The sequence below is a fragment of the Mus caroli genome, chromosome 11 (assembly GCF_900094665.2).
Source record: "Mus caroli chromosome 11, CAROLI_EIJ_v1.1, whole genome shotgun sequence".
In the NCBI taxonomy this organism is placed as follows: domain Eukaryota; kingdom Metazoa; phylum Chordata; class Mammalia; order Rodentia; family Muridae; genus Mus; species Mus caroli.
In genome coordinates, this window is record NC_034580.1 from 111,564,338 (window position 1) to 111,578,305 (window position 13,968).

Genomic DNA, 13,968 nt, shown 5'->3' on the forward strand with positions numbered 1-13,968 from the left:
TAATTAAAATAATTTTTTATAAAATTCACTATTGGGCTGGTGAGATGGCTCAGTGGGTAAGAGCACCCGACTGCTCTTCCGAAGGTCAGGAGTTCAAATCCCAGCAACCACATGGTGGCTCACAACCATCCGTAACAAGATCTGACTCCCTCTTCTGGAGTGTCTGAAGACAGCTACAGTGTACTTACATATAATAAATAAATAAATCTAAAAAAAAAGAAAACAAACAAAAAAATTTTTCAAAAAAAAAAAATAAATAAAATTCACTATTGTATTTCTGGCATCATTTACCTGGTTCCCGAGCTTTGGGACAGACACAATTGCACGCTTCCTTGTTTTCTTCTTGGCACCCATTATGAAGGAAATAAGTGGATAGGCAGGTGAATGGAGGTAAGAATGGGGCTGCTTTTTTGTGTGGTGGTAAGAGTTAGAGCTCAGGAAATGGGTGATGGACAACTCAGAAAAAGAGTAGGCAGTGGGAAGGATTTTCTAAACTTCTTTTTATCTTACGTGTGCTAGTGCTTTTGTTTTTGTATTTTATTTTATTTTTCGAGACAGGGTTTCTCTGTATAGCCCTGGCTGTCCTGGAACTCACTCTGTAGACCAGGCTGGCCTCGAACTCAAAAATCTGCCGGCCTCTGCCTGCCAAGTGCTGGGATTAAAGGCGTGTGCCACCATGCCCGGCAACATGTGCTGGTGGTTTTGTTTTTTTTTTTTTTAAGATTTATTTATTATTATATGTAAGTACACTGTAGCTGTCTTCAGACACACCAGAAGAGGGCATCAGATATCATTTTGGGTGGTTGTGAAGCCACCATGTGGTTGCTGGGATTTGAACTCGGGACCTTTGGAAGAGCAGTCAGTGCTCTTAACCGCTGAGCCATTTCTCCAGCCCTGTGCTGGTGTTTTACCTGCATATATATCTATGTGAGATGGCGTCAGCTCTTGAAGTTACAGACGGTTGTGAGCTGCCATGTGGGTGCTGGGAATCAAACTTGGGAAGAGCATTCAGTGCTCTTAATCACTGAGCCATCTTTCCAGCCCCTGAAACAAACAAAGAAACAAAAAACTACGTATGTCTGTTCCAGCTGTAACTGTAATTAAAAAAAATATTCTGAGGGTGTCTGTGTAAAAATACATCTAAATATATCAGATCTGGAAAATGATATTTGAAAGGAATAGTAATTGTACTAAAATGGTGTGTGAAAACTGTAACAGGAGTTGCTGATCAAATCAACCACATTTGAATGTAAATTCGTCACCAGAAGTGTGTCTGCTGTGACCCTCATGCCCTCTGCTTCTGTGCACCCCCACCTTTGTTGCTGTTGGGGGGGGGTTGTCGTTTGTAACTTTTAGAGGACAGAAAAGGTTTCTACCTGCGACTTTTATGAGTTCTCATAGTGCCACCTGCAGGTGAGACCTATGCATTGCCCTGAATTTGACTATTCTGCTGCCTGTCTGTTGCTGACCTCTTGGGAGCTGGCCTGCCTTGCACCAGGCATCCCCTGAGACACCCACATCACCTTGCTTCTGTTTAGTGTTTCAAAATTCTATTCACATTTGCTCAGATGACCTGGAAGCTCAGCTGCTGTAAGGTTCCCCCGCCCCCACTCGTCCCATGGACGAAGCTCTCTGTTTCTCTACCTTCCTTCGCTGAGCCTGAAGCTTACAGTTCTGGCTCAGCTGGGTGGCCAGTGAGTTCCTGGGATCTGTTTGACTTCCCTCCCCAAAGCTGGACTTACAGACACACAAAGCTATGTCCAGTTTTCCCATGGCTGCTGGATGGAGATTTGAGCTCAGACCCTCCCGCTTTCGTAGAAAGTGTTCTCACGGGCTGGTGAGATGGCTCAGTGGGTAAGAGCACCCAACTGCTCTTCCGAAGGTCCAGAGTTCAAATCCCAGCAACCACATGGTGGCTCACAACCATCCGCAACGAGATCTGGCGCCCTCTTCTGGAGTGTCTGAAGACAGCTACAGTGTACTTACATATAATAAATAAATCTTTAAAAAAAAAAAAAGTGCTCTCACTCATGAAGCCATCTCCCCAGCCCCTCTGTGCTTTTGAATAAGTCACTGTCCCCAATTACTTTATAAACTAGTAGTAGTCGTAATAAATTCTCACTTCCAAATAGTGGGATACAACAGAGCAAAGCTCTAGGAGCCCTGGAAGGGTGCAAGTCAGAGATGCACACACACCTCTAATCTCAGCACTCAGGAGGCAGAGACAGCCTGATTGGAGCCAAACTGGTCTACAGAGAGAGCTCCAGGTCAGCCAAGGCTACACACTGAGACCAGGCCTCAAGAAAAATTAATAAAAACAGAGGGAAGGAGCCAGGAATAGTAGTGGCACACACCTTTAATCCAGCCCTCAGGAGGCAGAGGCAGGTGGATTTCTGAGTTTGAGGCCAAGCCTGGTCTACAGAGTGAGTTCCAGGCAGCCAGGGCTATACAGAGAAACCCTGTCTCGAAAAACCAAAATCAACCAAACAACAAAACAAAGCATGGAGAAGGAAGAGAGAGAGAGATCGTGGAGGCTCTCAAAGGAGATGGTGTCTGAGTCATTTAGAATAGCAAACACAGCCATGTGTAAAGCCAGGCTGGAGCCCCTCCAGATAGAGCAGTAGGCATCTAAGGTGGAGAAAATGGTCAACAATTCTTTTAAGTGCAACAGATCTCTAATGGAGGCTGTGTGCTGTGGTGTGATCGAGGTTCCAGGATCCCAGAATTTTTTCAATCATTACTTCTGAGAAGGCCCCAGAAATATGAACTTAAATAAGCACCTTCAGGTGGCTCAGGCTTGTCACCTTTGGAACCACCCCTGAATGTCAGCACCTTCTGAATACGTGACTCTTGGGAATCCTTGTGTATCTCCCATTACAGCAATCAACCTGTTAATAGCCCTGGGTGGGAGCAACTTGGGGGAATGTCCCTCAAAGGCTTCCCTAGGACTTTGTGCTGCCTCTGCAGCTGGGAAATGCCAGGAAAGCGGTATGGAACTGGCTGATGCCTCTCAGTGCCAGAGAATAAATAAATGAACCCATAAAAGCCCAATGAACAGACGGACTTTGACCTTGACAGTTCTCTGAAGGAAGAGGTTCCAAGGTCAAGTTTGGAGGAGGCTTGCGCTTTTTCTATTTCTGTCTCTTTTTCTGTTTCTGGCTCCACATCTCTCCGAGGACTCATTCTGATCCTTAAAGACATAGAGTGGAGTCAGGGGCTCAAGAGATGGCTCTGTGGATAAGAGAAACTACTGAACCCCCCCCCCCAATACACACAGGATCTGGGCGCAGTCCTCACCACCGACACCACCGGGCAGGTCACAAGCAACAGATGCCACCACACCCAGCTCAGAGTAGGCTGTGCAACCAAACAAGCACTGTACCAACCGAGCCACACCCCCAGTCTTCACTGAAGCAGTAAACTCAAATGAGCTTCCTGCCTGGTTCACCAGAGTAGCAGAGACCACAGGGACGTGCTCAGGCTGCCCTCGGAGGCCTTTCCTCATCTCTGAAGGAAACTCTGCCGCCTTTGAACACTGAGGCCGAATTCCTCTCCTGCCTTTTTTTTTTTTGGGGGGGGGGCGGGGGTTGTTTCGAGACAGGGTTTCTCTGTGTAGCCCTGGCTGTCCTGGAACTCACTCTGTAGACCAGGCTGGCCTCAGAAATCCGCCTGCCTCTGCCTCCCAAGTGCTGGGATTAAAGGCATGCGCCACCAATCTAGGCTTCCTGCCTTTTTTCTTTCTCTTCTTCTAAAACAACTAGGTTTTAAAATGCACTGAATAGGCTGGGTGGCCTCCTTTAAATTTGCAACTTCAAAGGCCAGAGAGAAGGCTCTGGGTTTAAGAGCTCTGGCTGCTCTTGCAAAAGGACCTAAATTCAATTCCCAGCACCCACACAGCAGCTCATAACCATCCAGTTCCAGGGGCGCCAAAGCCCACTGAAGACATAGACCACAGACGTACATTCAGGCAAAACACCCACACACATAAAGTAAAATAATGATCATAATTTAATTTTTTTTTAATTTCCAACTTCAAATTTGAGTGGAACCTTGGCACTGTCTGTAACGTCTGTAGATCCGCTGCCATCTAAAAGGACAGTTTCCTGCCTTGAGATCTCAGGTTACCCAGGTCTCTCTTCTCAATCAGCAGGTACCTGCTCTCTCTTACTCAGCTGAAGGGAGAGAGAGCAGCCAGCCATGGCAGTGCAGTGATAACTCAGGGTGTCTCCCTGGGCTGCCTCCAACCAGCATCTGACCTCATCTGCTCTGCTTCGTGTCTGTGGAAACTGATAAAGAGCAAGGTTTTCCTCCTTGATGTCCTCCCTCCCTCCTGCATCTACAACTTCCCCTTTCTGCTAGGCCATCTCTTTTGGTGCACAAAAACGGCTTCCTTCAGAGAACTGTCAAGACCAAAGTCCACTATCATTTCACATTTAAAACCTCTTCCCTCCAAATCTGAGAGAACAAAAGGATATTGCAGTTGAAAGCCAAACTTAAGAAAAGTTGCCTGGGGTTGGCAAGATGGAAGATCAGCCGTTAGTTAAGGCTGTTCTTCCAGAGGTCCTGAGTTCAATTCCCAGTAATCACATGGTAGCTCACAGCCATCTGTAATGGGATCTGGTGCCCTCTTCTGGATTGCAGATGCAATACTGTATATGTAATAGATAAACAAATCTTTAAGAAAAGAGAGGAAAAGTTGCCCTGGGTGTGGGGATTTTGCTCAGTAACAGAGTGTTTGCCTAGCAAGCACAAGGCCCTGGGCTTCAGTCCTTAGCTCCAGAAAAAGAAAAGGAAACCGGGGGGGGGGGGCTGGGGAGATGGCTCAGTGGGTAAGAGCACCTGACTGCTCTTCTGAAGGTCCTGAGTTCAAATCCCAGCAACCACGTGATCTGACTCCCTCTTCTGGAGTGTCTCAAGACAGCTACAATGTACTTACATATTACAAATAAATAAATAAATAAATAAATAAATAAATATTTTTTAAAAACAACAAAAAACAAACAAAGCAGGGCTGGCAAGCTGGCTCAGCAGATAAAGGCACCTGCCACCAAGCCTGACCGCTGGGGTTCAATACCTGGGACACAAGTAAATGACAGAAGCAGAGAGTCAACTCCTACAAGAGTCCTTTAACAGGCTGGAAAGGCAAAGATGGCTCAGCCTGCAAGAGCACTGACAGCTCCTCCAAAGGTCCCGAGTTCAAATCCCAGCAACCACCTGGTGGCTCCCATGCACACACACACACACACAAACACACCTAGAACTCGCCATATGAACCAGATTGACCCGGAGCTTACAATCATCATCACACCTATGCCTCCCAAGTCCTGGGATCCCAGGTCTGCCCTGCCACACCCAGCTGAAGACTACTAGACTGAATATATCTTCATCATCCACTGGAGGATAGACTACTTGCTAAACTCGGATTCCCACGGAAAACGCTGTGGCATATGTGTAAGCCCACATGTATGAGCACATATGCATAGACACACATGTAAAATAAAAGTGATAAAAACCAAATTGAAAATGTTCTGGGCAGCGGTGGAACACACCTTTAATCTCAGCATTTGGGAGGCAGAGGCAGGCAGATCGGAGTTCAGTTCGAGGCCAGCCTGGTCTACAGAGTGACAGCCAGGGCTACACAAAGAAACCCTGTACCGAAAAGAAAAAAGAAGCCAGGTGTGGTGGCACATGCCTTTAATCCCAGCACTTGGGAGGCAAAGGCAGGCACATTTCTGAGTTCGAGGTCTACAAAGTGAGTTCCAGGACAGCCAGGGTTATACAGAGAAAAGAAACCCTGTCTCGAAAAAACAAACAAACAAACAAAAGCAGTATTTATGGTGTGTGTGGAGGTCAACGGTCAACTTGCCTGTACTTGTTCCTGTACCCCCCGAGATGCCTCCTCACTGGGCACCCCATTCTTTCTTTCTTTCTTTTTTTTTTTTTTAAAGATTTATTTATTTATTATATGTAAGTACACTGTAGCTGTCTTCAGACACTCCAGAAGAGGGAGTCAAATCTCGTTACGGATGGTTGTGAGCCACCATGTGGCTGGGATTTGAACTCCTGACCTTCGGAAGAGCAGTCGGGTGCTCTTACCCACTGAGCCATCTCACCAGCCCTCTTTCTTTCTTTTATATTTTTCTTTATCCCTTAGCTCTTTTGCCATTATTTGGTTTTTAGACACAGGCTCATTAAATAGACCAGGCTGCCCTCGAACAGAGATCGGAAAGCCTCTGCGTCCCAAGCCCTGGGATTAAAGACGTATGCCACCATTCCCAGCTCTGTTATTTCTTACTATTTTCCATGTCCCTCTGAGAGGACACAGCTCCCTGCTGACCCATAACCAAGCAACCTGCTCCCGACAGACAAGCAACTCACGTAGAACTCAAGACAGTCACTACCAAGGCCTGGAGTTAGGTGTGTCTCATTTCACGAGTTACATACAAGCATATCTCTGGGCTGGAGAGATGACTTGGGGATGGCACTGGCTGCTCTTCCAGAGGACCTGGGTTTGATTCCCAGCACCCACATGGTGACTCAAAACTGTCTGTCCCCACAGTATCAGGGGTTCAGACTCCCTCTTCTGTGTTCTGAGAGCTCTGCACACATATGGTGCACAGACATACATGCAGACAAAACACTCATACACATAAAGTAATAAATTTTTTTTTTAGCTGGGTGTGGGGTAGGGTGGCGCACGCCTTTGATCCCAGCACTCAGGAGGCAGAGGCAGGCAGATCTCTGAGTTTGAGGCCAACCTGGTCTACAGAATGAGTCCAGCAAGTACCCAGAGGAATCCTGTCTTGAAAGAAAGAAAGAAAGAAAGAAAGAAAGAAAGAAAGAAAGAAAGAAAGAAAGAAAGAAAGAAAGAAAGAAAGAGCGGGAGGAAGGAAGGAAGGAAGGAAGGAAGGAAGGAAGGAAGGAAGGAAGAGAATTTATGTAAGTTTGTGAATGTCACAGTGCACACCATTAATCCATTAATCCATCCACCATTAATTAGCACTTGGGAGGCAGGAACAGATGTATCTCTGTTAGTTCAAGGCCACCCTGGTCTACAGAGAGAGTTCCAGGACAGCTAGGGCTACACAGAGGAACCCTGTCTCAAAAAAAAACAAAAACAAAAACAAAAACAAAAAACAAAGAAACAGCCGGGCGTGGTGGCGCACGCCTTTAATCCCAGCACTCGGGAGGCAGAGGCAGGCGGATTTCTGAGTTCGAGGCCAGCCTGGTCTACAGAGTGAGTTCCAGGACAGCCAGGGCTACACAGAGGAACCCTGTCTCAAAAAAAAACAAAAACAAAAACAAAAACAAAAAACAAAGAAACAGCCGGGCGTGGTGGCGCACGCCTTTAATCCCAGCACTCGGGAGGCAGAGGCAGGCGGATTTCTGAGTTCGAGGCCAGCCTGGTCTACAGAGTGAGTTCCAGGACAGCCCCAGGGCTGTACAAAGAAACCCTGTCTCGAAAAACCAAAAAAAAAAAAAAAAAAAGAAAGAAAGAAAGAAAAGAAATGTCTCCATCCGATTCAGCTGTAAGCAGGCCTGTACAGCATCTTTCTTTCTCTTTTTCTTTTTTGTTTTGTTTTGTTTTTGACTTTTTTTTTCAAGACAAGGTTTCTTTGTGTCACCTTAGCTGTCCTGGAACTTGCTCTGTAGACCAGGCTGGTCTTGAACTCAGAGAGATCTGCCTGCCTCTGTCTCTCAAGGGTTGGGATTAGAGTGTGAACCACCACTTCCAGCTGGGCATTTTCTCAATTCATGATTGATGGGGGGAAAGCCAGCCATTGAGGTGCCACCCCTGGGCTAGTGGTCCTTTCTATAAGAAAGCATGGGAACAAGCCAGTAAGCAGCCCCCACCTCCATGGCCTCTGCCTCAGCTCCTGCCTCCAGATTCCTGCCTTGCTTGAGTTCATTCATGTCTTGACTTCCTTCGATGATGAACTGTAATATGGAAATGTAAGCCAAATAAACCCTTCCCTCCCCAACCTGCCTTTGGATCACGATGTTTCAACGTATCCATAGAAACCCTAAGACATCATCAATTAGATTGTAATTAGTGAGGGATGCAATCTGTACGAACACGTAATCTTCACAGGTCTGGGCAATTGGGACAGTTCCCTTTGTTGCTGGTAGGTGTCGCTCTAGACCAGGCTGGCAGGAGCGGCCTTGGCGGTTGTAAAGCTAACTAACTGTAAAGGAATGCTGCTCTTTGGCTCCAAAAATGGTTTTGACCTCGCTGCTGGGACTTGCCGCTCTTTTGAGTGCCAGGAAACAGTGTGTGCCAGGTCCCAGCCACGGAGGACGGAGGAAATATCCAGTTGCATGCCATGCAATGGAAACGCGACTTCCCTGGAACCAAAACAGAAACAGGATGAACGGCCCTCGCCTCTCACCCTCCTCACCTCGGAATCTCTGTTCCCCACAGTTTCAATACTTTGTGGTTCCTAAAGAACAGAACTAATGTTTCCCCCACGTATTTAATAAGCTCCAGGGCTGTATCTCCTCTGCCTGCTGGAGTGAATGAAACACAGCTTTGTTTGCTCTTTCTGGCTTTAGGGCCCAGAGCAGGCTCTCAATCGTTACAGGTTCTAGAAACCACAGTGGCAAGATGTCTGTCTGTCTGTCTGTCTGTCATTCTTCTCTTCCTCCTCTTTGTCTTTTAAGAAAAGTCTTTATATATGTACACACACACACACACACACACACACGTATAAACTGGATTCAAATTTGTAGTTTCTCTTGGTGGAAATGGTTGCTGTCTGGCAGGGTCTCAGCATGACGTCAAACCCACTATGTGGTCCGAGTTGACTTTGAACTCCCCATCCTCCTGCTTCTACCTCCCAAGAACTGGGATTACAGGTCTATACCACCATGACTAGCGTCCTTTTCTCTGGCAAGGATTTTCAGTATCTGGAGGCTTTATGCCAAAATGAAATAATACATATTATGTTCATTTAGGGCCTTACCCTGACCCAATATAAGTTAGTGAAATAATTCATAGTATGACGTTCTTAAATTATAATATGATGTTCATATTATAAGTTCCCAAAAATCTGTTCGTGTCCTCTCACGGTAACAGCTCAGTGGGTAGGATGCTTGCCTGGTTTTGATCCCCAGCACCACATAAAATTCACCATAGTGGCGCATGTCTATAATCCTAGTATTCAGGAGGTGGAGACAAGAGGATCGGAAGCTCAAGGCCGTCCCTGGCTATGTAACTGGTTTAAGGACCAGCCTGGAATAAACAGATCCTTGTCTACAAAAAAGGGAGGGGGCTCAATTAAAAAAAAGTAGCATCATTATTATGACACGTAGGTCCTGACAGGACATGGCCAGTCAGGATCTTGAAGAAACCCAGTAACCTGAATCAGGCTTTCATTGGGACTCATGCCTGCCTGAGCTGCTTGGTCACAGAAGCTGATGTGACTTAAGGAAAACCAATCACTTTGTGGGAACAGACATGGTTTATTGGCTGTGCTGTATATAAAATATGGCTAAAGGCTTGAATTAGCAACTAGAACGTCAAATCCATTACGTCGGTCTATAACCATCCTTATGGCTACAGTACCATTAAGGAGAGAACTAACTATAGCAGGTTCTAGTGTGGGTGTATATTTTGTTTTATTTTATTTTATTTATTTTGTCTTTTGTCTTTTCTTTCTTTTTTTTTTAAGATTTATTTATTATATGTACACTGCAGCAGCTGTCTTCAGAAACTCCAGAAGAGGGAGTCAGATCTCATTATGGATGGTTATGAGCCATGTGGTTAATGGGATTTGAACTCCGGACCTTCGGAAGAGCAGTGGGATGCTCTTACCAACTGAGCCATCTCACCAGCCCTATTTTGGCTTTTTTCAAGACAGGGTTTCTCTGTATAGCCCTGGATGTCCTAGAACTCACTCTATAGACCAGGCTGGTCTTGAACTCAGAAATCTGCTTCCCAAGTGCTGGGATTGAAGGTGTGCAGCCACCACTGCCCGGCTATTTTTAAAAGATTCTTATTTATTTTATATATGTGACTACACTGTCTCTGTCTTCAGACACACCAGAAGAGGGCATCAGAACCCAATACAGATGGTTGTGAGCCACCATGTGGTTGCTGGGAATTGAACTCAGGACCTCTGGAAGAGCAGTCAGTGCTCTTAACCCTGGAGTGACAGACTGGAGTTACAGACAGTCGTGAGCCGGTCATGTGAATTCTGGAACCAAAACCTAGATCTTTTGCAAGAGCAGCAAGGGTTCTTAACCGCTCAACCGTTGAGCCTGTTCACCAGCTTATTTTCTTTTAACCCTTGAGAGTCTCACAATGTAGCCCTGACTGGCCTGAAAGTTGTTATATAGGTTAGGCTGCCCTCACAGAGATCCATCTGCATCTGACTCTAAGTGCTGGGCTTAAGGCCCAACACCTGTCCAGTCTTTGTTTGCTTGTTTGCTTGCTTGTTTTGTTTGTAGGTCTGTTTCACCAGAAAATAAACTAGAGGCAGGTATGGTGGTATAGCACCTGAGGGATAAGGGCAGGAGGAATTAGAAATCCAATGTTGGGCTGGAGAAATGGCTCAGCGGTTAAGAGTACTGACTGTTCTTCCAGAGGTCGTAAGTTCAATTCACAGCAGCCATATGGTGGCTCACAGACATCTCTAATGAAATCTTCTGGTGTGCCTGAAGACAGCAACAGTGTACTCACAGTGTATATAAAATAAATAAATCTTAAAAAAAAAAATCAGGCCGGGCATGGTGGTGCACGCCTTTAATCCCAGCACTTGGGAGGCAGAGGCAGGTGGATTTCTGGGTTCGAGGACAGCCTGGTCTACAAAGTGAGGTCCAGGACAGCCAGGGCTATACAGAGAAACCCTGTCTCGAAAACACAAAACAAAACAAAACAAAAAAACAGAGCTGGAGAGATGGCTCAGTGGTTAAGAGTACTGACTGCTCTTCTGAAGGTCCTGAGTTCGGTTCCCAGCAACCACATGGTGGCTCACAACCATCCGTAATGAGATCTGATGCCCTCTCTGGAGTGTCTGAAGACAGTTACAGTGTACTTACATATAATAAATAAATAAATCTTAAAAAAATAAATAAAGAAAGAAATTCAATGTCGCTCTCAACAACAAGCTAAATTGGAGGCCTGGCGGACCACATGACACCCTGTTTCAAAAACAAAAGCAATGGTAGGCTTGCTTACCTCTCAGCTCCAAGGCTTTGGGCTCTTCTGACCTTCCAGTTTTTAATCTAGCTGGAGATTTTAGATGTCTTTGGAGAGTCCACAAGCCTCTGGAAATGCAGGGATCCCCTCTCCGCTCTGCCTCGGGTTGCAAGGGTAGAGAGAACAGTTTGCTCCAGAGTTTTTCTGGCAGTTCTCCTGCAGCTGCAAATCCAGCAGTCCTCAGATGTTTGGCTCTGCTTACGAAATGAAATCCTCTCCCAAATTAACACGAACATTAGATTTCCGGGATAATTAAATTTCTGTAAGTATCATGAGCTAAGATCAATATAAATACCAGCACTGCTTGGCAACCAGAAGGGACAGTATTACTCACCCTGATATTTATGTATGTCAGATGGGGGAAATCTTTCCCTTTATATAGCTGTGCTGATGTACACACAGGCAAAGATGCACAGGGCAAGCAGCTCCCTTCCATACATGGAAGATGGAAGATGTGTGAACTACAGTCCGTGCCTGCAGCCAGTGAGGCCTCCAGGTTCCTTTCCTCATGGGGCCCTGATGTGCCATGGCTATAAGCAGCAACCTCCTTGGTAGTGTGGGCAGCCTGTTGCCTGTCTGAGTTGCCCTGAGGGAATTTGGAGTCTGTGTTTGATGGACATGCATATCTCAGATCACAATGCCGTCCTAATTTAGATTCTAGACGGGTACACAGGGTCTTTGGGAAGCTCCGAGACACGGTGGTTGGGTCAGGTCATCTGTGTTAAGCTGAAGACGAAGGAATATAAGATTGAGATCATTTGTAGAACCGAGTTCAAGTTCTCTGGCCACCGGAGGATCTGTATCTCAAAGAACTGAGGCTTTGCTAAGTTTAATGTATGTGGCATTGAGGACTTGGGAGCTAAGAAGCAGTTCATCCCCAATAACTATGGGGTCAAGTAATGACAATCGTCCAGACAAGCAGACAAGTGGCAGCTCTGTACTTCCAAGGCCTTCTGCTGCACTGAGTCCTAATGCCACCAAGCGGTGTTCACTAATAAATTTCACATCCAGTCTCCCTAAAGAGACGGAAGGAAAAAAGGAAGGAAGGAAGGAAGGAAGGAAGGAAGGAAGGAAGGAAGGAAGGAAGGAAGGAAGGGTACATGATTCTGAGGCAGCCATGGTACCTTCCACCTAAAATCCCACCATTCAAGATGCTGCATCAGGAGATTGTTGCAAGTTTGAGGTTGGCCTGGGATGTATAATGCAATGTTTCATCTTTATTCATTTTAGTTTATGTGTGAGTGTCTTGCCCGTGTGTCTGACTGTGCATTGCCTGCATGCTTAGCATCTGCAGAGGTTAGAAGAGGTGCTGAAACTCCTAGATCTAACATTACAGATGGAGCTGGGTGGTGGTGATGCACTGGAGAGGCAGAGGCAGGTGGATCTCTGAGTTTGAGGTCAGCTTGTTCTATAGAGCAAGTTCCTGGACAGCCAAGGTTACACAGAGATTCCTGTTTCAAAACAACAACAACAACAAATGCAAAATGAAAGAAAGAAGGAAGGAAGGGAGGGAGGGAGGGAGAAAGGAAGGAAGGAAGGAAGGAAGGAAGGAAGGAAGGAAGGAAGGAAGGAAGGAAGGAAGAGAAGAACTTACAGATGGTTGTGAGCCACCATGTGTGTGCTAGAAACTGAACCCAGAGCCGGGCGTGGTGGCGCACGCCTTTAAACCCAGCACTTGGGAGGCAGAGGCAGGTGGATTTCTGAGTTCGAGGCCAGCCTGGTCTACAAAGTGAGTTCCAGGACAGCCAGGGCTACACAGAGAAACCCTGTGCTCCTAACCACTGAACATTCTGCCCGGTGCCAATGAGGTGATGTGTGTGTGTGTGTGTGTGTGTGTGTGTGTGTGGTGTGTATGTGTGTGTATGTGTGTGTATGTGTGTGTATGTGTGAGTGTGTATGTATGTGTGTGTGTGCATGTGTGTGTGTATTTGTGTGTGTGGTGTGTGTGTATGTGTGAGTGTGTGTGTATGTGTGTATGTGAGTATGTGTGTATGGTGTGTGTGTGTGTGTGGTGTGTGTGTATGTGTGTATGTGTGTGGTGTGTGTGTATGTGTGTGGTGTGTGTGTGTATGTGTGAGTGTGTATGTATGTGTGTGTGTGCATGTGTGTGTGTATTTGTGTGTGTGGCGTGTGTGTATGTGTGAGTGTGTGTGTATGTGTGTGTGTGTGGTGTGTGTGTATGTGTGAGTGTGTGTGTATGTGTGTGTGTGGTGTATGTGTGTGTGGGGTGTGTGTGTATGTGTGTGTATGTGTGTGTGTGGTGTGTATGTGTGTATGTGTGTGTGTGGGGGGGGTATGTGTGTGTGTGTGTGGTGTGTGTGTGTGTGTGTGTGATATTCTATAAGGTGTAACTCTGTGATAGAGCACTTGTCTAGAATGCAGGAGATTTTGGAGGGAGAAAACGAGGAAGGAAAGAAAAGGAAGGAAAGAGCTTTGGAGGAGGAGAGACTTGAACCATGGAAGTTAGGAGTTAGACATGACGGTCAGTGAAGGACGGAAGAACTGGATGGAATTTCCTTCAGCATTAAAGGGAAAGGGTGCTCTGGGGAGATGGCTCGCCTAATAAAAAGAGCTTGCCACACACTAAAAAGAAGACCTGAGTTTGGATCACATATAAAGATCCAGGCAAGGGCTCTCTACCAGATGGCCGCCACCATGGACACGAGTTGAGTGCAGCCCATCAAGCTGGCTCTAGGGTAACTAAAGTGTTGGGCAGGACCGGTTCAAAGGGACAGTGCACACAGGTGGGAGTGGAATTTATGGATGCC

The 13,968-nt window shown here is 46.3% G+C and overlaps 1 non-coding gene across 1 annotated transcript; it reads left to right on the forward strand.

Moving 5' to 3' along the window:
• Window positions 1-11,674: 11,674 nt before the first annotated feature.
• On the forward strand, window positions 11,675-11,808 carry LOC115032635. The gene has a single exon (XR_003838272.1). It is a non-coding gene; the product is annotated as a small nucleolar RNA SNORA70 (small nucleolar RNA).
• Window positions 11,809-13,968: the final 2,160 nt, after the last annotated feature.